The 27,824-nt window shown below is 34.5% G+C and overlaps 4 non-coding genes across 4 annotated transcripts; all 4 read left to right on the top strand.

The window, feature by feature from the left end:
* The first annotated feature begins 2,078 nt into the window (after nucleotides 1-2,078).
* TRNAN-AUU (transfer RNA asparagine (anticodon AUU)) lies at nucleotides 2,079-2,152 on the top strand. The gene has a single exon. It is a non-coding gene; the product is annotated as a tRNA-Asn (tRNA).
* A 5,771-nt stretch (nucleotides 2,153-7,923) lies between these two features.
* TRNAN-AUU (transfer RNA asparagine (anticodon AUU)) lies at nucleotides 7,924-7,997 on the top strand. The gene has a single exon. It is a non-coding gene; the product is annotated as a tRNA-Asn (tRNA).
* A 4,599-nt stretch (nucleotides 7,998-12,596) lies between these two features.
* Nucleotides 12,597-12,670, top strand: TRNAN-AUU (transfer RNA asparagine (anticodon AUU)). The gene has a single exon. It is a non-coding gene; the product is annotated as a tRNA-Asn (tRNA).
* A 6,939-nt stretch (nucleotides 12,671-19,609) lies between these two features.
* Nucleotides 19,610-19,683, top strand: TRNAN-AUU (transfer RNA asparagine (anticodon AUU)). Its single transcript has one exon. It is a non-coding gene; the product is annotated as a tRNA-Asn (tRNA).
* Nucleotides 19,684-27,824: the final 8,141 nt, after the last annotated feature.

Here is a 27,824-nt window from a genome sequence, read left to right as displayed (position 1 = left end):
GGCAGAAAAATCCAATTGAGTGATTAAACAGCTCTTTATTTTCTGGCTTTATTTTTATGCTAACAAATTTGTTCTCTGAAAAGTGTCCACAAAGCCAAGTCTCTGATTAACACCTTTGTAAGGATGGTTTTTCACCTATTACTAAATTAAACTTGCTTCATTGGAAAGGCAGCAAGATGCATCCTCATTTCAATGTCTACTGAAATAATACAGGTTGACACCAGGAAACATTAACGCCACTGCATACTTGCTGCTTTCTCATGTGGAAGTCTGTTTAATGTGAAAACAAGGTGATATCTAATTAGCACACAGGTAAGGAATTAAGAAAATCTTTATTTAAGGGTGAAGATGTTTCTCACAAAATCGTTGCCCCAATGCATCATTGAAATTCAAGCTGGAAAGATGATTTTAATATATCACTTGTACATTTTGTATTGCTCTTCTGGTGACAATGTAGTTTGTTTTTGTCAATTACCATTTTAATAATAGGGTAAAGAAAATGAAGTGGATTTTTGAAAGAAAACAATACTGTCAATATACTATTAAAACAAATTAAAATGGTAAAAGTTATTGTACTTTAAGTAAAAATAAAAGAGCCAAAATATCAATCCCAGTTTTGGAATACTTTAATTAACAAACAAAAAAATGCATATAGCAGAGGATAGTTTCAATCTGCCTACCTCTGGGTTATGGGCCCAGCATGCTTCCATTGCTGTACTCTGCTGCACATGTAAGTGCAAGAGATCCTGAAGCACTCACTCATCATGGGAAAGTACCAATGTGTTTCTTCGTTGGTTGATAGAAGAAACATCTTACAAAAACTCTCCAGATTATTGACTTTATTAAGTTTTTCTAGGAAACGTTTTAGATGAATGCTTATTAGCCTTTGTCAGTATGTAGTTTTGCAAAGTGTCTCTGTGGCGCAATCAGTTAGTGTGTATGGCTATTAACCAAAAGGTTGGTGGTTCAATCCCACCCAGGGACGTAATTGACCTTGTTATCAGATTTTGGTGATATTTAAGTAGACAAGTCAAAATTTCACACCCCCTCTTATTGTGTAGGGTACCTGGCCTTCTCTGATGTAATCAGAGTTAGATTTGATTCAGTGATTTTATAAAAACATCTAGGAAGCACAATTTAGCAGTGGGTTGCAGAGAAAAAGAAATATGCTTGCAAAAAAATCAAATTGCTTGATTTAACAGCTCTTAATTTTCTTGCTTTATTTTTATGCTAACAAATTTGTTCTCTGAAAAGTGTCCACAAAGCCAAGTCTCTGATTAACACCTTTGTAGGGATGGTTTTTCACCTATTACTAAATTAAACTTGCTTCATTGGAAAGGCAGCAAGATGCATCCTCATTTCAATGTCTACTGAAATAATACAGGTTGACACCAGGAAACATTAACGCCACTGCATCCTTGCTGCTTTCTCATGTGGAAGTCTGTTTAATGTGAAAACAAGGTGATATCTAATTAGCACACAGGTAAGGAATTACGAAAATCTTTATTTAAGGGTGAAGATGTTTCTCACAAAATTGTTGCCCCAATGCATCATTGAAATTCAAGCTGGAAAGATGATTTTAATATATCACTTGTACATTTTGTATTGCTCTTCTGGTGACAATGTAGTTTTTTTTGTCAATTACCATTTTAATAACAGGGTAAAGAAAATTAAGTGGATTTTTGAAAGAAAACTATACTGTCAATATACTATTAAAACAAATTAAAATGGTAAAAGTTATTGTACTTTAAGTAAAAATAAAAGAGCAAAAATATCAATCCCAGTTTTGATTACTTAAATTAACAAAAAAAATGCATATAGCAAAGGATAGTTTCAATCTGCCTACCTCTGGGTTATGGGTCCAGCATGCTTCCATTGCAGTACTCTGCTGCACATGTAAGTGCAAGAGATCCTGAAGCACTCACTCATCATGGGAAAGTACCAATGTGTTTATTCGTTAGTTGATGGAAGAAACATCTTACAAAAACTCTCCAGATTATTGATTTTTTAATGTTTTTCTAGGAAACGTTCTAGATGTATGCTTATTAGCCTTTGTCAGTAGGCACTTTTTGCAAAGTGTCTCTGTGGCGCAATCGGTTAGTGTGTTCGGCTATTAACCGAAAGGTTGGTGGTTCAATCCCACCCAGGGACCTTATTAAACTTGTGATCAGATTTTGGTGATATTTAAGTAGACAAGTCAAAATTTCAAACCCCCTCTTATGGTGTAGGGTACATGGCCTTCTCTGATGTAATCAGAGTTAGATTTGATTCAGTGATTTTATAAAAAACAGCTAGGAAGCACAATTTAGCAGTGGGTTGCAGAGAAAAAAAATATGCTAGCAAAAAAAATCCAATTGAGTGATTAAACAGCTCTTCATTTTCTGGCTTTATTTTTATGCTAACAAATTTGTTCTCTGAAAAGTGTCCACAAAGCCAAGTCTCTGATTAACACCGTTGTAGGGATGGTTTTTCACCTATTACTAAATTAAACTTGCTTCATTGGAAAGGCAGCAAGATGCATCCTCATTTCAATGTCTACTGAAATAATACAGGTTGACACCAGGAAACATTAACGCCACTGCATCCTTGCTGCTTTCTCATGTGGAAGTCTGTTTAATGTGAAAACAAGGTGATATCTAATTATCACACAGGTAAGGAATTAATAAAATCTTTATTTAAGGGTGAAGATGTTTCTCACAAAATCGTTGCCCCAATGCATCATTGAAATTCAAGCTGGAAAGATGATTTTAATATATCACTTGTACATTTTGTATTGCTCTTCTGGTGACAATGTAGTTTGTTTTTGTCAATTACCATTTTAATAATAGGGTAAAGAAAATGAAGTGGATTTTTGAAAGAAAACAATACTGTCAATATACTATTAAAACAAATTAAAATGGTAAAAGTTATTGTACTTTAAGTAAAAATAAAAGAGACAAAATATCAATCCCAGTTTTTGATTACTTTAATTAACAAAAAAAAAATGCATATAGCAGAGGATAGTTTCAATCTACCTATCTCTGGGTTATGGGCCCAGCATGCTTCCATTGCAGTACTCTGCTGCACATGTAAGTGCAAGAGATCCTGAAGCACTCACTCATCATGGGAAAGTACCAATGTGTTTCTTCATTGGTTGATGGAAGAAACATCTTACAAAAACTCTCCAGATTATTGACTTTTTAAAGTTTTTCTAGGAAACGTTCTTGATGAATGCTTATTAGCCTTTGTCAGTATGTAATTTTTGCAAAGTGTCTCTGTGGTGCAATTGGTTAGTGTGTAAGGCTATTAACCAAAAGGTTTGTGGTTCAATCCCACCCAGGAACGTAATTGACCTTGTGATCAGATTTTGGTGATATTTAAGTAGACAAGTCAAAATTTCAAACCCCCTCTTATTGTGTAGGGTACCTGGCCTTCTCTGATGTAATCAGAGTTAGATTTGATTCAGTGATTTTATAAAAAACAGCTAGGAAGCACAATTTAGCAGTGGGTTGCAGAGAAAAAAAATATGCTGGCAAAAAAAATCCAATTGAGTGATTAAACAGCTCTTCATTTTCTGGCTTTATTTTTATGCTAACAAATTTGTTCTCTGAAAAGTGTCCACAAAGCCAAGTCTCTGATTAACACCTTTGTAGGGATGGTTTTTCACCTATTACTAAATTAAACTTGCTTCATTGGAAAGGCAGCAAGATGCATCCTCATTTCAATGTCTACTGAAATAATACAAGTTGACACCAGGAAACATTAACGCCACTGCATCCTTGCTGCTTTCTCATGTGGAAGTCTGTTTAATGCGAAAACAAGGTGATATCTAATTAGCACACAGGTAAGGAATTAAGAAAATCTTTATTTAAGGGTGAAGATGTTTCTCACAAAATCGTTGCCCCAATGCATCATTGAAATTCAAGCTGGAAAGATGATTTTAATATATCACTTGTACATTTTGTATTGCTCTTCTGGTGACAATGTAGTTTGTTTTTGTCAATTACCATTTTAATAATAGGGTAAAGAAAATTAAGTGGATTTTTGAAAGAAAACAATACTGTCAATATACTATTAAAACAAATTAAAATGGTAAAAGTTATTGTACTTTAAGTAAAAATAAAAGAGCCAAAATATCAATCCCAGTTTTGGATTACTTTAATTAAAAAAAAAAAGCATACAGCAGAGGATAGTTTCAATCTGCCTACCTCTGGGTTATGAACCCAGCATGCTTCCATTGCTGTACTTTGCTGCACATGTAAGTGCAAGAGATCCTGAAGCACTCACTCATCATGGGAAAGTACCAATGTGTTTCTTCGTTGGTTGATGGAAGAAACATCTTACAAAAACTCTCCAGATTATTGACTTTTTAAAGTTTTTCTAGGAAACGTTTTAGATGAATGCTTATTAGCCTTTGTCAGTATGCACTTTCGCAAAGTGTCTCTGTGGCGCAATCAGTTAGTGTGTACGGCTATTAACTAAAAGGTTGGTGGTTCAATCCCACCCAGGGATGTAATTGATCTTGTTATCAGCTTTTGGTGATCTTTAAGTAGACAAGTCAAAATTTCAAACCCCCTCTTATGGTGTAGGGTACCTGGCCTTCTCTGATGTAATCAGAGTTAGATTTGATTCATTGATTTTATAAAAACAGCGAGGAAGCACAATTTAGCAGTGGTTTGCAGAGAAAAAAAATATGCTGGCAGAAAAATCCAATTGAGTGATTAAACAGCTCTTCATTTTCTGGCTTTATTTTTATGCTAACAAATTTGTTCTCTGAAAAGTGTCCACAAAGCCAAGTCTCTGATTAACACCTTTGTAAGGATGGTTTTTCACCTATTACTAAATTAAACTTGCTTCATTGGAAAGGCAGCAAGATGCATCCTCATTTCAATGTCTACTGAAATAATACAAGTTGACACCAGGAAACATTAACGCCACTGCATCCTTGCTGCTTTCTCATGTGGAAGTCTGTTTAATGCGAAAACAAGGTGATATCTAATTATCACACAGGTAAGGAATTAAGAAAATCTTTATTTAAGGGTGAAGATGTTTCTCACAAAATCGTTGCCCCAATGCATCATTGAAATTCAAGCTGGAAAGATGATTTTAATATATCACTTGTACATTTTGTATTGCTCTTCTGGTGACAATGTAGTTTGTTTTTGTCAATTACCATTTTAATAATAGGGTAAAGAAAATGAAGTGGATTTTTGAAAGAAAACAATACTGTCAATATACTATTAAAACAAATTAAAATGGTAAAAGTTATTGTACTTTAAGTAAAAATAAAAGAGCCAAAATATCAATCCCAGTTTTGGATTACTTTAATTAACAAAAAAAAAGCATATAGCAGAGGATAGTTTCAATCTGCCTACCTCTGGGTTATGGGCCCAGCATGCTTCCATTGCTGTACTCTGCTGCACATGTAAGTGCAAGAGATCCTGAAGCACTCACTCATCATGGGAAAGTACCAATGTGTTTCTTCGTTGGTTGATGGAAGAAACATCTTACAAAAACTCTCCAGATTATTAACTTTTTAAAGTTTTTCTAGGAAACGTTTTAGATGAATGCTTATTAGCCCTTGTCAGTATATACTTCTGCAATGTGTCTCTGTGGCGCAATCAGTTAGTGTGTACGGCTATTAACCAAAAGGTTGGTGGTTCAATCCCACCCAGGTACGTAATTGACCTTGTTATCAGATTTTGGTGATCTTTAAGTAGACAAGTCAAAATTTCAAACCCCCTGTTATGGTGTAGGGTACCTGGCCTTCTCTGATGTAATCAGAGTTAGATTTGATTCAGTGATTTATAAAAACATCTAGGAAGCACAATTTAGCAGTGGGTTGTAGAGAAAAAGAAATATGCTGGCAGAAAAATCCAATTGAGTGATTAAACAGCTCTTCATTTTCTGGCTTTATTTTTATGCTAACAAATTTGTTCTCTGAAAAGTGTCCACAAAGCAAAGTCTCTGATTAACACCTTTGTAGGGATGGTTTTTCACCTATTACTAAATTAAACTTGCTTCATTGGAAAGGCAGCAAGATGCATCCTCATTTCAATGTCTACTGAAATAATACAAGTTGACACCAGGAAACATTAACGCCACTGCATCCTTGCTGCTTTCTCATGTGGAAGTCTGTTTAATGTGAAAACAAGGTGATATCTAATTAGCACACAGGTAAGGAATTAAGAAAATCTTTATTTAAGGGTGAAGATGTTTCTCACAAAATCGTTGCCCCAATGCATCATTGAAATTCAAGCTGGAAAGATGATTTTAATATATCACTTGTACATTTTGTATTGCTCTTCTGGTGACAATGTAGTTTGTTTTTGTCAATTACCATTTTAATAATAGGGTAAAGAAAATGAAGTGGATTTTTGAAAGAAAACAAAACTGTCAATATACTATTAAAACAAATTAAAATGGTAAAAGTTATTGTACTTTAAGTAAAAATAAAAGAGCCAAAATATCAATCCCAGTTTTGGAATACTTTAATTAACAAACAAAAAAATGCATATAGCAGAGGATAGTTTCAATCTGCCTACCTCTGGGTTATGGGCCCAGCATGCTTCCATTGCTGTACTCTGCTGCACATGTAAGTGCAAGAGATCCTGAAGCACTCACTCATCATGGGAAAGTACCAATGTGTTTCTTCGTTGGTTGATAGAAGAAACATCTTACAAAAACTCTCCAGATTATTGACTTTATTAAGTTTTTCTAGGAAACGTTTTAGATGAATGCTTATTAGCCTTTGTCAGTATGTACTTTTGCAAAGTGTCTCTGTGGCGCAATCAGTTAGTGTGTATGGCTATTAACCAAAAGGTTGGTGGTTCAATCCCACCCAGGGACGTAATTGACCTTGTTATCAGATTTTGGTGATATTTAAGTAGACAAGTCAAAATTTCAAACCCCCTCTTATTGTGTAGGGTACCTGGCCTTCTCTGATGTAATCAGAGTTAGATTTGATTCAGTGATTTTATAAAAACATCTAGGAAGCACAATTTAGCAGTGGGTTGCAGAGAAAAAGAAATATGCTTGCAAAAAAATCAAATTGCTTGATTTAACAGCTCTTAATTTTCTTGCTTTATTTTTATGCTAACAAATTTGTTCTCTGAAAAGTGTCCACAAAGCCAAGTCTCTGATTAACACCTTTGTAGGGATGGTTTTTCACCTATTACTAAATTAAACTTGCTTCATTGGAAAGGCAGCAAGATGCATCCTCATTTCAATGTCTACTGAAATAATACAGGTTGACACCAGGAAACATTAACGCCACTGCATCCTTGCTGCTTTCTCATGTGGAAGTCTGTTTAATGTGAAAACAAGGTGATATCTAATTAGCACACAGGTAAGGAATTACGAAAATCTTTATTTAAGGGTGAAGATGTTTCTCACAAAATTGTTGCCCCAATGCATCATTGAAATTCAAGCTGGAAAGATGATTTTAATATATCACTTGTACATTTTGTATTGCTCTTCTGGTGACAATGTAGTTTTTTTTGTCAATTACCATTTTAATAACAGGGTAAAGAAAATTAAGTGGATTTTTGAAAGAAAACTATACTGTCAATATACTATTAAAACAAATTAAAATGGTAAAAGTTATTGTACTTTAAGTAAAAATAAAAGAGCAAAAATATCAATCCCAGTTTTGATTACTTAAATTAACAAAAAAAATGCATATAGCAAAGGATAGTTTCAATCTGCCTACCTCTGGGTTATGGGTCCAGCATGCTTCCATTGCAGTACTCTGCTGCACATGTAAGTGCAAGAGATCCTGAAGCACTCACTCATCATGGGAAAGTACCAATGTGTTTATTCGTTAGTTGATGGAAGAAACATCTTACAAAAACTCTCCAGATTATTGACTTTTTTAATGTTTTTCTAGGAAACGTTCTAGATGTATGCTTATTAGCCTTTGTCAGTAGGCACTTTTTGCAAAGTGTCTCTGTGGCGCAATCGGTTAGTGTGTTCGGCTATTAACCGAAAGGTTGGTGGTTCAATCCCACCCAGGGACCTAATTAAACTTCTGATCAGATTTTGGTGATATTTAAGTAGACAAGTCAAAATTTCAAACCCCCTCTTATGGTGTAGGGTACATGGCCTTCTCTGATGTAATCAGAGTTAGATTTGATTCAGTGATTTTATAAAAAACAGCTAGGAAGCACAATTTAGCAGTGGGTTGCAGAGAAAAAAAATATGCTGGCAAAAAAAATCCAACTGAGTGATTAAACAGCTCTTCATTTTCTGGCTTTATTTTTATGCTAACAAATTTGTTCTCTGAAAAGTGTCCACAAAGCCAAGTCTCTGATTAACACCGTTGTAGGGATGGTTTTTCACCTATTACTAAATTAAACTTGCTTCATTGGAAAGGCAGCAAGATGCATCCTCATTTCAATGTCTACTGAAATAATACAGGTTGACACCAGGAAACATTAACGCCACTGCATCCTTGCTGCTTTCTCATGTGGAAGTCTGTTTAATGTGAAAACAAGGTGATATCTAATTATCACACAGGTAAGGAATTAAGAAAATCTTTATTTAAGGGTGAAGATGTTTCTCCCAAAATCGTTGCCCCAATGCATCATTGAAATTCAAGCTGGAAAGATGATTTTAATATATCACTTGTACATTTTGTATTGCTCTTCTGGTGACAATGTAGTTTGTTTTTGTCAATTACCATTTTAATAATAGGGTAAAGAAAATGAAGTGGATTTTTGAAAGAAAACAATACTGTCAATATACTATTAAAACAAATTAAAATGGTAAAAGTTATTGTACTTTTAGTAAAAATAAAAGAGACAAAATATCAATCCCAGTTTTGGATTACTTTAATTAACAAAAAAAAATGCATATAGCAGAGGATAGTTTCAATCTACCTATCTCTGGGTTATGGGTCCAGCATGCTTCCATTGCAGTACTCTGCTGCACATGTAAGTGCAAGAGATCCTGAAGCACTCACTCATCATGGGAAAGTACCAATGTGTTTCTTCATTGGTTGATGGAAGAAACATCTTACAAAAACTCTCCAGATTATTGACTTTTTAAAGTTTTTCTAGGAAACGTTCTTGATGAATGCTTATTAGCCTTTGTCAGTATGTACTTTTTGCAAAGTGTCTCTGTGGTGCAATTGGTTAGTGTGTAAGGCTATTAACCAAAAGGTTGGTGGTTCAATCCCACCCAGGAATGTAATTGACCTTGTGATCAGATTTTGGTGATATTTAAGTAGACAAGTCAAAATTTCAAACCCCCTCTTATTGTGTAGGGTACCTGGCCTTCTCTGATGTAATCAGAGTTAGATTTGATTCAGTGATTTTATAAAAAACAGCTAGGAAGCACAATTTAGCAGTGGGTTGCAGAGAAAAAAAATATGCTGGCAAAAAAAATCCAATTGAGTGATTAAACAGCTCTTCATTTTCTGGCTTTATTTTTATGCTAACAAATTTGTTCTCTGAAAAGTGTCCACAAAGCCAAGTCTCTGATTAACACCTTTGTAGGGATGGTTTTTCACCTATTACTAAATTTAACTTGCTTCATTGGAAAGGCAGCAAGATGCATCCTCATTTCAATGTCTACTGAAATAATACAAGTTGACACCAGGAAACATTAACGCCACTGCATCCTTGCTGCTTTCTCATGTGGAAGTCTGTTTAATGCGAAAACAAGGTGATATCTAATTAGCACACAGGTAAGGAATTAAGAAAATCTTTATTTAAGGGTGAAGATGTTTCTCCCAAAATCGTTGCCCCAATGCATCATTGAAATTCAAGCTGGAAAGATGATTTTAATATATCACTTGTACATTTTGTATTGCTCTTCTGGTGACAATGTAGTTTGTTTTTGTCAATTACCATTTTAATAATAGGGTAAAGAAAATTAAGTGGATTTTTGAAAGAAAACAATACTGTCAATATACTATTAAAACAAATTAAAATGGTAAAAGTTATTGTACTTTAAGTAAAAATAAAAGAGCCAAAATATCAATCCCAGTTTTGGATTACTTTAATAAAAAAAAAAAAGCATACAGCAGAGGATAGTTTCAATCTGCCTACCTCTGGGTTATGAACCCAGCATGCTTCCATTGCTGTACTTTGCTGCACATGTAAGTGCAAGAGATCCTGAAGCACTCACTCATCATGGGAAAGTACCAATGTGTTTCTTCGTTGGTTGATGGAAGAAACATTTTACAAAAACTCTCCAGATTATTGACTTTTTAAAGTTTTTCTAGGAAACGTTTTAGATGAATGCTTATTAGCCTTTGTCAGTAAGCACTTTCGCAAAGTGTCTCTGTGGCGCAATCAGTTAGTGTGTACGGCTATTAACTAAAAGGTTGGTGGTTCAATCCCACCCTGGGATGTAATTGATCTTGTTATCAGCTTTTGGTGATCTTTAAGTAGACAAGTCAAAATTTCAAACCCCCTCTTATGGTGTAGGGTACCTGGCCTTCTCTGATGTAATCAGAGTTAGATTTGATTCATTGATTTTATAAAAACAGCGAGGAAGCACAATTTAGCAGTGGTTTGCAGAGATAAAAAATATGCTGGCAGAAAAATCCAATTGAGTGATTAAACAGCTCTTCATTTTCTGGCTTTATTTTTATGCTAACAAATTTGTTCTCTGAAAAGTGTCCACAAAGCCAAGTCTCTGATTAACACCTTTGTAAGGATAGTTTTTCACCTATTACTAAATTAAACTTGCTTCATTGGAAAGGCAGCAAGATGCATCCTCATTTCAATGTCTACTGAAATAATACAAGTTGACACCAGGAAACATTAACGCCACTGCATCCTTGCTGCTTTCTCATGTGGAAGTCTGTTTAATGCGAAAACAAGGTGATATCTAATTATCACACAGGTAAGGAATTAAGAAAATCTTTATTTAAGGGTGAAGATGTTTCTCACAAAATCGTTGCCCCAATGCATCATTGAAATTCAAGCTGGAAAGATGATTTTAATATATCACTTGTACATTTTGTATTGCTCTTCTGGTGACAATGTAGTTTGTTTTTGTCAATTACCATTTTAATAATAGGGTAAAGAAAATGAAGTGGATTTTTGAAAGAAAACAATACTGTCAATATACTATTAAAACAAATTAAAATGGTAAAAGTTATTGTACTTTAAGTAAAAATAAAAGAGCCAAAATATCAATCCCAGTTTTGGATTACTTTAATTAACAAAAAAAAAGCATATAGCAGAGGATAGTTTCAATCTGCCTACCTCTGGGTTATGAACCCAGCATGCTTCCATTGCTGTACTTTGCTGCACATGTAAGTGCAAGAGATCCTGAAGCACTCACTCATCATGGGAAAGTACCAATGTGTTTCTTCGTTGGTTGATGGAAGAAACATCTTACAAAAACTCTCCAGATTATTGACTTTTTAAAGTTTTTCTAGGAAACGTTTTAGATGAATGCTTATTAGCCTTTGTCAGTATGCACTTTCGCAAAGTGTCTCTGTGGCGCAATCAGTTAGTGTGTATGGCTATTAACCAAAAGGTTGGTGGTTCAATCCCACCCAGGGACGTAATTGACCTTGTTATCAGATTTTGGTGATATTTAAGTAGACAAGTCAAAATTTCAAACCCCCTCTTATTGTGTAGGGTACCTGGCCTTCTCTGATGTAATCAGAGTTAGATTTGATTCAGTGATTTTATAAAAACATCTAGGAAGCACAATTTAGCAGTGGGTTGCAGAGAAAAAGAAATATGCTTGCAAAAAAATCAAATTGCTTGATTTAACAGCTCTTAATTTTCTTGCTTTATTTTTATGCTAACAAATTTGTTCTCTGAAAAGTGTCCACAAAGCCAAGTCTCTGATTAACACCTTTGTAGGGATGGTTTTTCACCTATTACTAAATTAAACTTGCTTCATTGGAAAGGCAGCAAGATGCATCCTCATTTCAATGTCTACTGAAATAATACAGGTTGACACCAGGAAACATTAACGCCACTGCATCCTTGCTGCTTTCTCATGTGGAAGTCTGTTTAATGTGAAAACAAGGTGATATCTAATTAGCACACAGGTAAGGAATTACGAAAATCTTTATTTAAGGGTGAAGATGTTTCTCACAAAATTGTTGCCCCAATGCATCATTGAAATTCAAGCTGGAAAGATGATTTTAATATATCACTTGTACATTTTGTATTGCTCTTCTGGTGACAATGTAGTTTTTTTTGTCAATTACCATTTTAATAACAGGGTAAAGAAAATTAAGTGGATTTTTGAAAGAAAACTATACTGTCAATATACTATTAAAACAAATTAAAATGGTAAAAGTTATTGTACTTTAAGTAAAAATAAAAGAGCAAAAATATCAATCCCAGTTTTGATTACTTAAATTAACAAAAAAAATGCATATAGCAAAGGATAGTTTCAATCTGCCTACCTCTGGGTTATGGGTCCAGCATGCTTCCATTGCAGTACTCTGCTGCACATGTAAGTGCAAGAGATCCTGAAGCACTCACTCATCATGGGAAAGTACCAATGTGTTTATTCGTTAGTTGATGGAAGAAACATCTTACAAAAACTCTCCAGATTATTGATTTTTTAATGTTTTTCTAGGAAACGTTCTAGATGTATGCTTATTAGCCTTTGTCAGTAGGCACGTTTTGCAAAGTGTCTCTGTGGCGCAATCGGTTAGTGTGTTCGGCTATTAACCGAAAGGTTGGTGGTTCAATCCCACCCAGGGACCTAATTAAACTTGTGATCAGATTTTGGTGATATTTAAGTAGACAAGTCAAAATTTCAAACCCCCTCTTATGGTGTAGGGTACATGGCCTTCTCTGATGTAATCAGAGTTAGATTTGATTCAGTGATTTTATAAAAAAACAGCTAGGAAGCACAATTTAGCAGTGGGTTGCAGAGAAAAAAAATATGCTGGCAGAAAAATCCAATCGAGTGATTAAACAGCTCTTCATTTTCTGGCTTTATTTTTATGCTAACAAATTTGTTCTCTGAAAAGTGTCCACAAAGCCAAGTCTCTGATTAACACCTTTGTAAGGATGGTTTTTCACCTATTACTAAATTAAACTTGCTTCATTGGAAAGGCAGCAAGATGCATCCTCATTTCAATGTCTACTGAAATAATACAAGTTGACACCAGGAAACATTAACGCCACTGCATCCTTGCTGCTTTCTCATGTGGAAGTCTGTTTAATATGAAAACAAGGTGATATCTAATTAGCACACAGGTAAGGAATTAAGAAAATCTTTATTTAAGGGTGAAGATGTTTCTCACAAATTTGTTGACCCAATGCATCATTGAAATTCAAGCTGGAAAGATGATTTTAATATATCACTTGTACATTTTGTATTGCTCTTCTGGTGACAATGTAGTTTGTTTTTGTCAATTACCATTTTAATAATAGGGTAAAGAAAATGAAGTGGATTTTTGAAAGAAAACAATACTGTCAATATACTATTAAAACAAATTAAAATGGTAAAAGTTATTGTACTTTAAGTAAAAATAAAAGAGACAAAATATCAATCCCAGTTTTGGATTACTTTAATTAACAAAAAAAAATGCATATAGCAGAGGATAGTTTCAATCTGCCTACCTCTGGGTTATGGGCCCAGCATGCTTCCATTGCAGTACTCTGCTGCACATGTAAGTGCAAGAGATCCTGAAGCACTCACTCATCATGGGAAAGTACCAATGTGTTTCTTCGTTGGTTGATGGAAGAAACATCTTACAAAAACTCTCCAGATTATTGACTTTTTAAAGTTTTTCTAGGAAACGCTTTAGATGAATGCTTATTAGCCTTTGTCAGTATGGACTTTTGCAAAGTGTCTCTGTGGCGCAATCAATTAGTATGTACGGCTATTAACCATAAGGTTGGTGGTTCAATCCCACCCAGGGACCTAATTTCCCTTGTTATCAGATTTTGGTGATCTTTAAGTAGACAAGTCAAAATTTCAAACCCCCTGTTACGGTGTAGGGTACCTGGCCTTCTCTGATGTAATCAGAGTTAGATTTGATTCAGTGATTTTATAAAAACAGCTAGGAAGCACAATTTAGCAGTGGGTTGCAGAGAAAAAAAATATGCTGGCAGAAAAATCCAATTGAGTGATTAAACAGCTCTTCATTTTCTGGCTTTATTTTTATGCTAACAAATTTGTTCTCTGAAAAGTGTCCACAAAGCCAAGTCTCTGATTAACACCTTTGTAAGGATGGTTTTTCACCTATTACTAAATTAAACTTGCTTCATTGGAAAGGCAGCAAGATGCATCCTCATTTCAATGTCTACTGAAATAATACAGGTTGACACCAGGAAACATTAACGCCACTGCATCCTTGCTGCTTTCTCATGTGGAAGTCTGTTTAATGTGAAAACAAGGTGATATCTAATTATCACACAGGTAAGGAATTAAGAAAATCTTTATTTAAGGGTGAAGATGTTTCTCACAAAATCGTTGCCCCAATGCATCATTGAAATTCAAGCTGGAAAGATGATTTTAATATATCACTTGTACATTTTGTATTGCTCTTCTGGTGACAATGTAGTTTGTTTTTGTCAATTACCATTTTAATAATAGGGTAAAGAAAATGAAGTGGATTTTTGAAAGAAAACAATACTGTCAATATACTATTAAAACAAATTAAAATGGTAAAAGTTATTGTACTTTAAGTAAAAATAAAAGAGACAAAATATCAATCCCAGTTTTTGATTACTTTAATTAACAAAAAAAAAATGCATATAGCAGAGGATAGTTTCAATCTACCTATCTCTGGGTTATGGGCCCAGCATGCTTCCATTGCAGTACTCTGCTGCACATGTAAGTGCAAGAGATCCTGAAGCACTCACTCATCATGGGAAAGTACCAATGTGTTTCTTCATTGGTTGATGGAAGAAACATCTTACAAAAACTCTCCAGATTATTGACTTTTTAAAGTTTTTCTAGGAAACGTTCTTGATGAATGCTTATTAGCCTTTGTCAGTATGTACTTTTTGCAAAGTGTCTCTGTGGTGCAATTGGTTAGTGTGTAAGGCTATTAACCAAAAGGTTTGTGGTTCAATCCCACCCAGGAACGTAATTGACCTTGTGATCAGATTTTGGTGATATTTAAGTAGACAAGTCAAAATTTCAAACCCCCTCTTATTGTGTAGGGTACCTGGCCTTCTCTGATGTAATCAGAGTTAGATTTGATTCAGTGATTTTATAAAAAACAGCTAGGAAGCACAATTTAGCAGTGGGTTGCAGAGAAAAAAAATATGCTGGCAAAAAAAATCCAATTGAGTGATTAAACAGCTCTTCATTTTCTGGCTTTATTTTTATGCTAACAAATTTGTTCTCTGAAAAGTGTCCACAAAGCCAAGTCTCTGATTAACACCTTTGTAGGGATGGTTTTTCACCTATTACTAAATTAAACTTGCTTCATTGGAAAGGCAGCAAGATGCATCCTCATTTCAATGTCTACTGAAATAATACAAGTTGACACCAGGAAACATTAACGCCACTGCATCCTTGCTGCTTTCTCATGTGGAAGTCTGTTTAATGCGAAAACAAGGTGATATCTAATTAGCACACAGGTAAGGAATTAAGAAAATCTTTATTTAAGGGTGAAGATGTTTCTCACAAAATCGTTGCCCCAATGCATCATTGAAATTCAAGCTGGAAAGATGATTTTAATATATCACTTGTACATTTTGTATTGCTCTTCTGGTGACAATGTAGTTTGTTTTTGTCAATTACCATTTTAATAATAGGGTAAAGAAAATTAAGTGGATTTTTGAAAGAAAACAATACTGTCAATATACTATTAAAACAAATTAAAATGGTAAAAGTTATTGTACTTTAAGTAAAAATAAAAGAGCCAAAATATCAATCCCAGTTTTGGATTACTTTAATTAAAAAAAAAAAGCATACAGCAGAGGATAGTTTCAATCTGCCTACCTCTGGGTTATGAACCCAGCATGCTTCCATTGCTGTACTTTGCTGCACATGTAAGTGCAAGAGATCCTGAAGCACTCACTCATCATGGGAAAGTACCAATGTGTTTCTTCGTTGGTTGATGGAAGAAACATCTTACAAAAACTCTCCAGATTATTGACTTTTTAAAGTTTTTCTAGGAAACGTTTTAGATGAATGCTTATTAGCCTTTGTCAGTATGCACTTTCGCAAAGTGTCTCTGTGGCGCAATCAGTTAGTGTGTACGGCTATTAACTAAAAGGTTGGTGGTTCAATCCCACCCAGGGATGTAATTGATCTTGTTATCAGCTTTTGGTGATCTTTAAGTAGACAAGTCAAAATTTCAAACCCCCTCTTATGGTGTAGGGTACCTGGCCTTCTCTGATGTAATCAGAGTTAGATTTGATTCATTGATTTTATAAAAACAGCGAGGAAGCACAATTTAGCAGTGGTTTGCAGAGAAAAAAAATATGCTGGCAGAAAAATCCAATTGAGTGATTAAACAGCTCTTCATTTTCTGGCTTTATTTTTATGCTAACAAATTTGTTCTCTGAAAAGTGTCCACAAAGCCAAGTCTCTGATTAACACCTTTGTAAGGATGGTTTTTCACCTATTACTAAATTAAACTTGCTTCATTGGAAAGGCAGCAAGATGCATCCTCATTTCAATGTCTACTGAAATAATACAAGTTGACACCAGGAAACATTAACGCCACTGCATCCTTGCTGCTTTCTCATGTGGAAGTCTGTTTAATGCGAAAACAAGGTGATATCTAATTATCACACAGGTAAGGAATTAAGAAAATCTTTATTTAAGGGTGAAGATGTTTCTCACAAAATCGTTGCCCCAATGCATCATTGAAATTCAAGCTGGAAAGATGATTTTAATATATCACTTGTACATTTTGTATTGCTCTTCTGGTGACAATGTAGTTTGTTTTTGTCAATTACCATTTTAATAATAGGGTAAAGAAAATGAAGTGGATTTTTGAAAGAAAACAATACTGTCAATATACTATTAAAACAAATTAAAATGGTAAAAGTTATTGTACTTTAAGTAAAAATAAAAGAGCCAAAATATCAATCCCAGTTTTGGATTACTTTAATTAACAAAAAAAAAGCATATAGCAGAGGATAGTTTCAATCTGCCTACCTCTGGGTTATGGGCCCAGCATGCTTCCATTGCTGTACTCTGCTGCACATGTAAGTGCAAGAGATCCTGAAGCACTCACTCATCATGGGAAAGTACCAATGTGTTTCTTCGTTGGTTGATGGAAGAAACATCTTACAAAAACTCTCCAGATTATTAACTTTTTAAAGTTTTTCTAGGAAACGTTTTAGATGAATGCTTATTAGCCCTTGTCAGTATATACTTCTGCAATGTGTCTCTGTGGCGCAATCAGTTAGTGTGTACGGCTATTAACCAAAAGGTTGGTGGTTCAATCCCACCCAGGTACGTAATTGACCTTGTTATCAGATTTTGGTGATCTTTAAGTAGACAAGTCAAAATTTCAAACCCCCTGTTATGGTGTAGGGTACCTGGCCTTCTCTGATGTAATCAGAGTTAGATTTGATTCAGTGATTTATAAAAACATCTAGGAAGCACAATTTAGCAGTGGGTTGTAGAGAAAAAGAAATATGCTGGCAGAAAAATCCAATTGAGTGATTAAACAGCTCTTCATTTTCTGGCTTTATTTTTATGCTAACAAATTTGTTCTCTGAAAAGTGTCCACAAAGCAAAGTCTCTGATTAACACCTTTGTAGGGATGGTTTTTCACCTATTACTAAATTAAACTTGCTTCATTGGAAAGGCAGCAAGATGCATCCTCATTTCAATGTCTACTGAAATAATACAAGTTGACACCAGGAAACATTAACGCCACTGCATCCTTGCTGCTTTCTCATGTGGAAGTCTGTTTAATGTGAAAACAAGGTGATATCTAATTAGCACACAGGTAAGGAATTAAGAAAATCTTTATTTAAGGGTGAAGATGTTTCTCACAAAATCGTTGCCCCAATGCATCATTGAAATTCAAGCTGGAAAGATGATTTTAATATATCACTTGTACATTTTGTATTGCTCTTCTGGTGACAATGTAGTTTGTTTTTGTCAATTACCATTTTAATAATAGGGTAAAGAAAATGAAGTGGATTTTTGAAAGAAAACAAAACTGTCAATATACTATTAAAACAAATTAAAATGGTAAAAGTTATTGTACTTTAAGTAAAAATAAAAGAGCCAAAATATCAATCCCAGTTTTGGAATACTTTAATTAACAAACAAAAAAATGCATATAGCAGAGGATAGTTTCAATCTGCCTACCTCTGGGTTATGGGCCCAGCATGCTTCCATTGCTGTACTCTGCTGCACATGTAAGTGCAAGAGATCCTGAAGCACTCACTCATCATGGGAAAGTACCAATGTGTTTCTTCGTTGGTTGATAGAAGAAACATCTTACAAAAACTCTCCAGATTATTGACTTTATTAAGTTTTTCTAGGAAACGTTTTAGATGAATGCTTATTAGCCTTTGTCAGTATGTACTTTTGCAAAGTGTCTCTGTGGCGCAATCAGTTAGTGTGTATGGCTATTAACCAAAAGGTTGGTGGTTCAATCCCACCCAGGGACGTAATTGACCTTGTTATCAGATTTTGGTGATATTTAAGTAGACAAGTCAAAATTTCAAACCCCCTCTTATTGTGTAGGGTACCTGGCCTTCTCTGATGTAATCAGAGTTAGATTTGATTCAGTGATTTTATAAAAACATCTAGGAAGCACAATTTAGCAGTGGGTTGCAGAGAAAAAGAAATATGCTTGCAAAAAAATCAAATTGCTTGATTTAACAGCTCTTAATTTTCTTGCTTTATTTTTATGCTAACAAATTTGTTCTCTGAAAAGTGTCCACAAAGCCAAGTCTCTGATTAACACCTTTGTAGGGATGGTTTTTCACCTATTACTAAATTAAACTTGCTTCATTGGAAAGGCAGCAAGATGCATCCTCATTTCAATGTCTACTGAAATAATACAGGTTGACACCAGGAAACATTAACGCCACTGCATCCTTGCTGCTTTCTCATGTGGAAGTCTGTTTAATGTGAAAACAAGGTGATATCTAATTAGCACACAGGTAAGGAATTACGAAAATCTTTATTTAAGGGTGAAGATGTTTCTCACAAAATTGTTGCCCCAATGCATCATTGAAATTCAAGCTGGAAAGATGATTTTAATATATCACTTGTACATTTTGTATTGCTCTTCTGGTGACAATGTAGTTTTTTTTGTCAATTACCATTTTAATAACAGGGTAAAGAAAATTAAGTGGATTTTTGAAAGAAAACTATACTGTCAATATACTATTAAAACAAATTAAAATGGTAAAAGTTATTGTACTTTAAGTAAAAATAAAAGAGCAAAAATATCAATCCCAGTTTTGATTACTTAAATTAACAAAAAAAATGCATATAGCAAAGGATAGTTTCAATCTGCCTACCTCTGGGTTATGGGTCCAGCATGCTTCCATTGCAGTACTCTGCTGCACATGTAAGTGCAAGAGATCCTGAAGCACTCACTCATCATGGGAAAGTACCAATGTGTTTATTCGTTAGTTGATGGAAGAAACATCTTACAAAAACTCTCCAGATTATTGACTTTTTTAATGTTTTTCTAGGAAACGTTCTAGATGTATGCTTATTAGCCTTTGTCAGTAGGCACTTTTTGCAAAGTGTCTCTGTGGCGCAATCGGTTAGTGTGTTCGGCTATTAACCGAAAGGTTGGTGGTTCAATCCCACCCAGGGACCTAATTAAACTTCTGATCAGATTTTGGTGATATTTAAGTAGACAAGTCAAAATTTCAAACCCCCTCTTATGGTGTAGGGTACATGGCCTTCTCTGATGTAATCAGAGTTAGATTTGATTCAGTGATTTTATAAAAAACAGCTAGGAAGCACAATTTAGCAGTGGGTTGCAGAGAAAAAAAATATGCTGGCAAAAAAAATCCAACTGAGTGATTAAACAGCTCTTCATTTTCTGGCTTTATTTTTATGCTAACAAATTTGTTCTCTGAAAAGTGTCCACAAAGCCAAGTCTCTGATTAACACCGTTGTAGGGATGGTTTTTCACCTATTACTAAATTAAACTTGCTTCATTGGAAAGGCAGCAAGATGCATCCTCATTTCAATGTCTACTGAAATAATACAGGTTGACACCAGGAAACATTAACGCCACTGCATCCTTGCTGCTTTCTCATGTGGAAGTCTGTTTAATGTGAAAACAAGGTGATATCTAATTATCACACAGGTAAGGAATTAAGAAAATCTTTATTTAAGGGTGAAGATGTTTCTCCCAAAATCGTTGCCCCAATGCATCATTGAAATTCAAGCTGGAAAGATGATTTTAATATATCACTTGTACATTTTGTATTGCTCTTCTGGTGACAATGTAGTTTGTTTTTGTCAATTACCATTTTAATAATAGGGTAAAGAAAATGAAGTGGATTTTTGAAAGAAAACAATACTGTCAATATACTATTAAAACAAATTAAAATGGTAAAAGTTATTGTACTTTTAGTAAAAATAAAAGAGACAAAATATCAATCCCAGTTTTGGATTACTTTAATTAACAAAAAAAAATGCATATAGCAGAGGATAGTTTCAATCTACCTATCTCTGGGTTATGGGTCCAGCATGCTTCCATTGCAGTACTCTGCTGCACATGTAAGTGCAAGAGATCCTGAAGCACTCACTCATCATGGGAAAGTACCAATGTGTTTCTTCATTGGTTGATGGAAGAAACATCTTACAAAAACTCTCCAGATTATTGACTTTTTAAAGTTTTTCTAGGAAACGTTCTTGATGAATGCTTATTAGCCTTTGTCAGTATGTACTTTTTGCAAAGTGTCTCTGTGGTGCAATTGGTTAGTGTGTAAGGCTATTAACCAAAAGGTTGGTGGTTCAATCCCACCCAGGAATGTAATTGACCTTGTGATCAGATTTTGGTGATATTTAAGTAGACAAGTCAAAATTTCAAACCCCCTCTTATTGTGTAGGGTACCTGGCCTTCTCTGATGTAATCAGAGTTAGATTTGATTCAGTGATTTTATAAAAAACAGCTAGGAAGCACAATTTAGCAGTGGGTTGCAGAGAAAAAAAATATGCTGGCAAAAAAAATCCAATTGAGTGATTAAACAGCTCTTCATTTTCTGGCTTTATTTTTATGCTAACAAATTTGTTCTCTGAAAAGTGTCCACAAAGCCAAGTCTCTGATTAACACCTTTGTAGGGATGGTTTTTCACCTATTACTAAATTTAACTTGCTTCATTGGAAAGGCAGCAAGATGCATCCTCATTTCAATGTCTACTGAAATAATACAAGTTGACACCAGGAAACATTAACGCCACTGCATCCTTGCTGCTTTCTCATGTGGAAGTCTGTTTAATGCGAAAACAAGGTGATATCTAATTAGCACACAGGTAAGGAATTAAGAAAATCTTTATTTAAGGGTGAAGATGTTTCTCACAAAATCGTTGCCCCAATGCATCATTGAAATTCAAGCTGGAAAGATGATTTTAATATATCACTTGTACATTTTGTATTGCTCTTCTGGTGACAATGTAGTTTGTTTTTGTCAATTACCATTTTAATAATAGGGTAAAGAAAATTAAGTGGATTTTTGAAAGAAAACAATACTGTCAATATACTATTAAAACAAATTAAAATGGTAAAAGTTATTGTACTTTAAGTAAAAATAAAAGAGCCAAAATATCAATCCCAGTTTTGGATTACTTTAATAAAATAAAAAAAGCATACAGCAGAGGATAGTTTCAATCTGCCTACCTCTGGGTTATGAACCCAGCATGCTTCCATTGCTGTACTTTGCTGCACATGTAAGTGCAAGAGATCCTGAAGCACTCACTCATCATGGGAAAGTACCAATGTGTTTCTTCGTTGGTTGATGGAAGAAACATCTTACAAAAACTCTCCAGATTATTGACTTTTTAAAGTTTTTCTAGGAAACGTTTTAGATGAATGCTTATTAGCCTTTGTCAGTATGCACTTTCGCAAAGTGTCTCTGTGGCGCAATCAGTTAGTGTGTACGGCTATTAACTAAAAGGTTGGTGGTTCAATCCCACCCTGGGATGTAATTGATCTTGTTATCAGCTTTTGGTGATCTTTAAGTAGACAAGTCAAAATTTCAAACCCCCTCTTATGGTGTAGGGTACCTGGCCTTCTCTGATGTAATCAGAGTTAGATTTGATTCATTGATTTTATAAAAACAGCGAGGAAGCACAATTTAGCAGTGGTTTGCAGAGATAAAAAATATGCTGGCAGAAAAATCCAATTGAGTGATTAAACAGCTCTTCATTTTCTGGCTTTATTTTTATGCTAACAAATTTGTTCTCTGAAAAGTGTCCACAAAGCCAAGTCTCTGATTAACACCTTTGTAAGGATAGTTTTTCACCTATTACTAAATTAAACTTGCTTCATTGGAAAGGCAGCAAGATGCATCCTCATTTCAATGTCTACTGAAATAATACAAGTTGACACCAGGAAACATTAACGCCACTGCATCCTTGCTGCTTTCTCATGTGGAAGTCTGTTTAATGCGAAAACAAGGTGATATCTAATTATCACACAGGTAAGGAATTAAGAAAATCTTTATTTAAGGGTGAAGATGTTTCTCACAAAATCGTTGCCCCAATGCATCATTGAAATTCAAGCTGGAAAGATGATTTTAATATATCACTTGTACATTTTGTATTGCTCTTCTGGTGACAATGTAGTTTGTTTTTGTCAATTACCATTTTAATAATAGGGTAAAGAAAATGAAGTGGATTTTTGAAAGAAAACAATACTGTCAATATACTATTAAAACAAATTAAAATGGTAAAAGTTATTGTACTTTAAGTAAAAATAAAAGAGCCAAAATATCAATCCCAGTTTTGGATTACTTTAATTAACAAAAAAAAAGCATATAGCAGAGGATAGTTTCAATCTGCCTACCTCTGGGTTATGAACCCAGCATGCTTCCATTGCTGTACTTTGCTGCACATGTAAGTGCAAGAGATCCTGAAGCACTCACTCATCATGGGAAAGTACCAATGTGTTTCTTCGTTGGTTGATGGAAGAAACATCTTACAAAAACTCTCCAGATTATTGACTTTTTAAAGTTTTTCTAGGAAACGTTTTAGATGAATGCTTATTAGCCTTTGTCAGTATGCACTTTCGCAAAGTGTCTCTGTGGCGCAATCAGTTAGTGTGTATGGCTATTAACCAAAAGGTTGGTGGTTCAATCCCACCCAGGGACGTAATTGACCTTGTTATCAGATTTTGGTGATATTTAAGTAGACAAGTCAAAATTTCAAACCCCCTCTTATTGTGTAGGGTACCTGGCCTTCTCTGATGTAATCAGAGTTAGATTTGATTCAGTGATTTTATAAAAACATCTAGGAAGCACAATTTAGCAGTGGGTTGCAGAGAAAAAGAAATATGCTTGCAAAAAAATCAAATTGCTTGATTTAACAGCTCTTAATTTTCTTGCTTTATTTTTATGCTAACAAATTTGTTCTCTGAAAAGTGTCCACAAAGCCAAGTCTCTGATTAACACCTTTGTAGGGATGGTTTTTCACCTATTACTAAATTAAACTTGCTTCATTGGAAAGGCAGCAAGATGCATCCTCATTTCAATGTCTACTGAAATAATACAGGTTGACACCAGGAAACATTAACGCCACTGCATCCTTGCTGCTTTCTCATGTGGAAGTCTGTTTAATGTGAAAACAAGGTGATATCTAATTAGCACACAGGTAAGGAATTACGAAAATCTTTATTTAAGGGTGAAGATGTTTCTCACAAAATTGTTGCCCCAATGCATCATTGAAATTCAAGCTGGAAAGATGATTTTAATATATCACTTGTACATTTTGTATTGCTCTTCTGGTGACAATGTAGTTTTTTTTGTCAATTACCATTTTAATAACAGGGTAAAGAAAATTAAGTGGATTTTTGAAAGAAAACTATACTGTCAATATACTATTAAAACAAATTAAAATGGTAAAAGTTATTGTACTTTAAGTAAAAATAAAAGAGCCAAAATATCAATCCCAGTTTTGGATTACTTTAATTAACAAAAAAAAATGCATATAGCAGAGGATAGTTTCAATCTGCCTACCTCTGGGTTATGGGCCCAGCATGCTTCCATTGCTGTACTCTGCTGCACATGTAAGTGCAAGAGATCCTGAAGCACTCACTCATCATGGGAAAGTACCAATGTGTTTCTTCGTTGGTTGATAGAAGAAACATCTTACAAAAACTCTCCAGATTATTGACTTTTTTAAGTTTTTCTAGGAAACGTTTTAGATGAATGCTTATTAGCATTTGTCAGTATGTACTTTTGCAAAGTGTCTCTGTGGCGCAATCAGTTAGTGTGTACGGCTATTAACCAAAAGGTTAGTGGTTCAATCCCACCCAGGGACGCAATTGACCTTGTGATCAGATTTTGGTGATCTTTAAGTAGACAAGTCAAATTTCATACTCCCTGTTATTGTGTAGGGTACCTGGCCTTCTCTGATGTAATCAGAGTTAGATTTGATTCAGTGATTTTATAAAAAAAGCTAGGAAGCACAATTTAGCAGTGGGTTGCAGAGAAAAAAAATATGCTGGCAGAAAAATCCAATTGAGTGATTAAACAGCTCTTTATTTTCTGGCTTTATTTTTATGCTAACAAATTTGTTCTCTGAAAAGTGTCCACAAAGCCAAGTCTCTGATTAACACCTTTGTAAGGATGGTTTTTCACCTATTACTAAATTAAACTTGCTTCATTGGAAAGGCAGCAAGATGCATCCTCATTTCAATGTCTACTGAAATAATACAGGTTGACACCAGGAAACATTAACGCCACTGCATCCTTGCTGCTTTCTCATGTGGAAGTCTGTTTAATGCGAAAACAAGGTGATATCTAATTATCACACAGGTAAGGAATTAAGAAAATCTTTATTTAAGGGTGAAGATGTTTCTCACAAAATCGTTGCCCCAATGCATCATTGAAATTCAAGCTGGAAAGATGATTTTAATATATCACTTGTACATTTTGTATTGCTCTTCTGGTGACAATGTAGTTTGTTTTTGTCAATTACCATTTTAATAATAGGGTAAAGAAAATTAAGTGGATTTTTGAAAGAAAACAATACTGTCAATATACTATTAAAACAAATTAAAATGGTAAAAGTTATTGTACTTTAAGTAAAAATAAAAGAGCCAAAATATCAATCCCAGTTTTGGATTACTTTAATTAACAAAAAAAAAGCATATAGCAGAGGATAGTTTCAATCTGCCTACCTCTGGGTTATGGGCCCAGCATGCTTCCATTGCTGTACTCTGCTGCACATGTAAGTGCAAGAGATCCTGAAGCACTCACTCATCATGGGAAAGTACCAATGTGTTTCTTCGTTGGTTGATGGAAGAAACATCTTACAAAAACTCTCCAGATTATTAACTTTTTAAAGTTTTTCTAGGAAACGTTTTAGATGAATGCTTATTAGCCCTTGTCAGTATATACTTTTGCAATGTGTCTCTGTGGCGCAATCAGTTAGTGTGTACGGCTATTAACCAAAAGGTTGGTGGTTCAATCCCACCCAGGTACGTAATTGACCTTGTTATCAGATTTTGGTGATCTTTAAGTAGACAAGTCAAATTTCATACCCCCTGTTATTGTGTAGGGTACCTGGCCTTCTCAGATGTAATCAGAGTTAGATTTGATTCAGTGATTTTATAAAAACATCTAGGAAGCACAATTTAGCAGTGGTTTGCAGAGAAAAAGAAATATGCTGGCAAAAAAATCAAATTGCGTGATTAAACAGCTCTTCATTTTCTGGCTTTATTTTTATGCTAACAAATTTGTTCTCTGAAAAGTGTCCACAAAGCCAAGTCTCTGATTAACACCTTTGTAGGGATGGTTTTTCACCTATTACTAAATTAAACTTGCTTCATTGGAAAGGCAGCAAGATGCATCCTCATTTCAATGTCTACTGAAATAATACAGGTTGAAACCAGGAAACATTAACGCCACTGCATCCTTGCTGCTTTCTCATGTGGAAGTCTGTTTAATGTGAAAACAAGGTGATATCTAATTAGCACACAGGTAAGGAATTACGAAAATCTTTATTTAAGGGTGAAGATGTTTCTCACAAAATTGTTGCCCCAATGCATCATTGAAATTTAAGCTGGAAAGATGATTTTAATATATCACTTGTACATTTTGTATTGCTCTTCTGGTGACAATGTAGTTTTTTTTGTCAATTACCATTTTAATAATAGGGTAAAGAAAATTAAGTGGATTTTTGAAAGAAAACTATACTGTCAATATACTATTAAAACAAATTAAAATGGTAAAAGTTATTGTACTTTAAGTAAAAATAAAAGAGCAAAAATATCAATCCCAGTTTTGATTACTTAAATTAACAAAAAAAAATGCATATAGCAAAGGATAGTTTCAATCTGCCTACCTCTGGGTTATGGGTCCAGCATGCTTCCATTGCAGTACTCTGCTGCACATGTAAGTGCAAGAGATCCTGAAGCACTCACTCATCATGGGAAAGTACCAATGTGTTTATTCGTTGGTTGATAGAAGAAACATCTTACAAAAACTCTCCAGATTATTGATTTTTTAATGTTTTTCTAGGAAACGTTCTAGATGTATGCTTATTAGCCTTTGTCAGTATGTACTTTTTGCAAAGTGTCTCTGTGGCGCAATTGGTTAGTGTGTACGGCTATTAACCAAAAGGTTGGTGGTTCAATCCCACCCAGGGACGTAATTGACCTTGTTATCAGATTTTGGTGATATTTAAGTAGACAAGTCAAAATTTCAAACCCCCTCTTATTGTGTAGGGTACCTGGCCTTCTCTGATGTAATCAGAGTTAGATTTGATTCAGTGATTTTATAAAAAACTGCTAGGAAGCACAATTTAGCAGTGGGTTGCAGAGAAAAAAAATATGCTGGCAGAAAAATCCAATTGAGTGATTAAACAGCTCTTCATTTTCTGGCTTTATTTTTATGCTAACAAATTTGTTCTCTGAAAAGTGTCCACAAAGCCAAGTCTCTGATTAACACCTTTGTAGGGATGGTTTTTCACCTATTACTAAATTAAACTTGCTTCATTGGAAAGGCAGCAAGATGCATCCTCATTTCAATGTTTACTGAAATAATACAGGTTGACACCAGGAAACATTAACGCCACTGCATCCTTGCTGCTTTCTCATGTGGAAGTCTGTTTAATGTGAAAACAAGGTGATATCTAATTAGCACACAGGTAAGGAATTAAGAAAATCTTTATTTAAGGGTGAAGATGTTTCTCCCAAAATCGTTGCCCCAATGCATCATTGAAATTCAAGCTGGAAAGATGATTTTAATATATCACTTGTACATTTTGTATTGCTCTTCTGGTGACAATGTAGTTTGTTTTTGTCAATTACAATTTTAATAATAGGGTAAAGAAAATTAAGTGGATTTTTAAAAGAAAACAATACTGTCAATATACTATCAAAACAAATTAAAATGGTAAAAGTTATTGTACTTTAAGTAAAAATAAAAGAGCCAAAATATCAATCCCAGTTTTGGATTACTTTAATTAACAAAAAAAATGCATATAGCAAAGGATAGTTTCAATCTGCCTACCTCTGGGTTATGGGCCCAGCATGCTTCCATTGCAGTACTCTGCTGCACATGTAAGTGCAAGAGATCCTGAAGCACTCACTCATCATGGGAAAGTACCAATGTGTTTCTTCATTGGTTGATGGAAGAAACATCTTACAAAAACTCTCCAGATTATTGACTTTTTAAAGTTTTTCTAGGAAACGTTCTAGATGAATGCTTATTAGCCTTTGTCAGTATGGACTTTTGCAAAGTGTCTCTGTGGTGCAATTGGTTAGTGTGTAAGGCTATTAAC

Source organism: Pseudophryne corroboree, unplaced genomic scaffold, assembly GCF_028390025.1.
Source record: "Pseudophryne corroboree isolate aPseCor3 unplaced genomic scaffold, aPseCor3.hap2 scaffold_659, whole genome shotgun sequence".
Taxonomy (NCBI): domain Eukaryota; kingdom Metazoa; phylum Chordata; class Amphibia; order Anura; family Myobatrachidae; genus Pseudophryne; species Pseudophryne corroboree.
The sequence above is the reverse complement of the archived record's forward strand: the minus strand, read 5'-3'. Positions and strand labels throughout refer to the sequence as shown.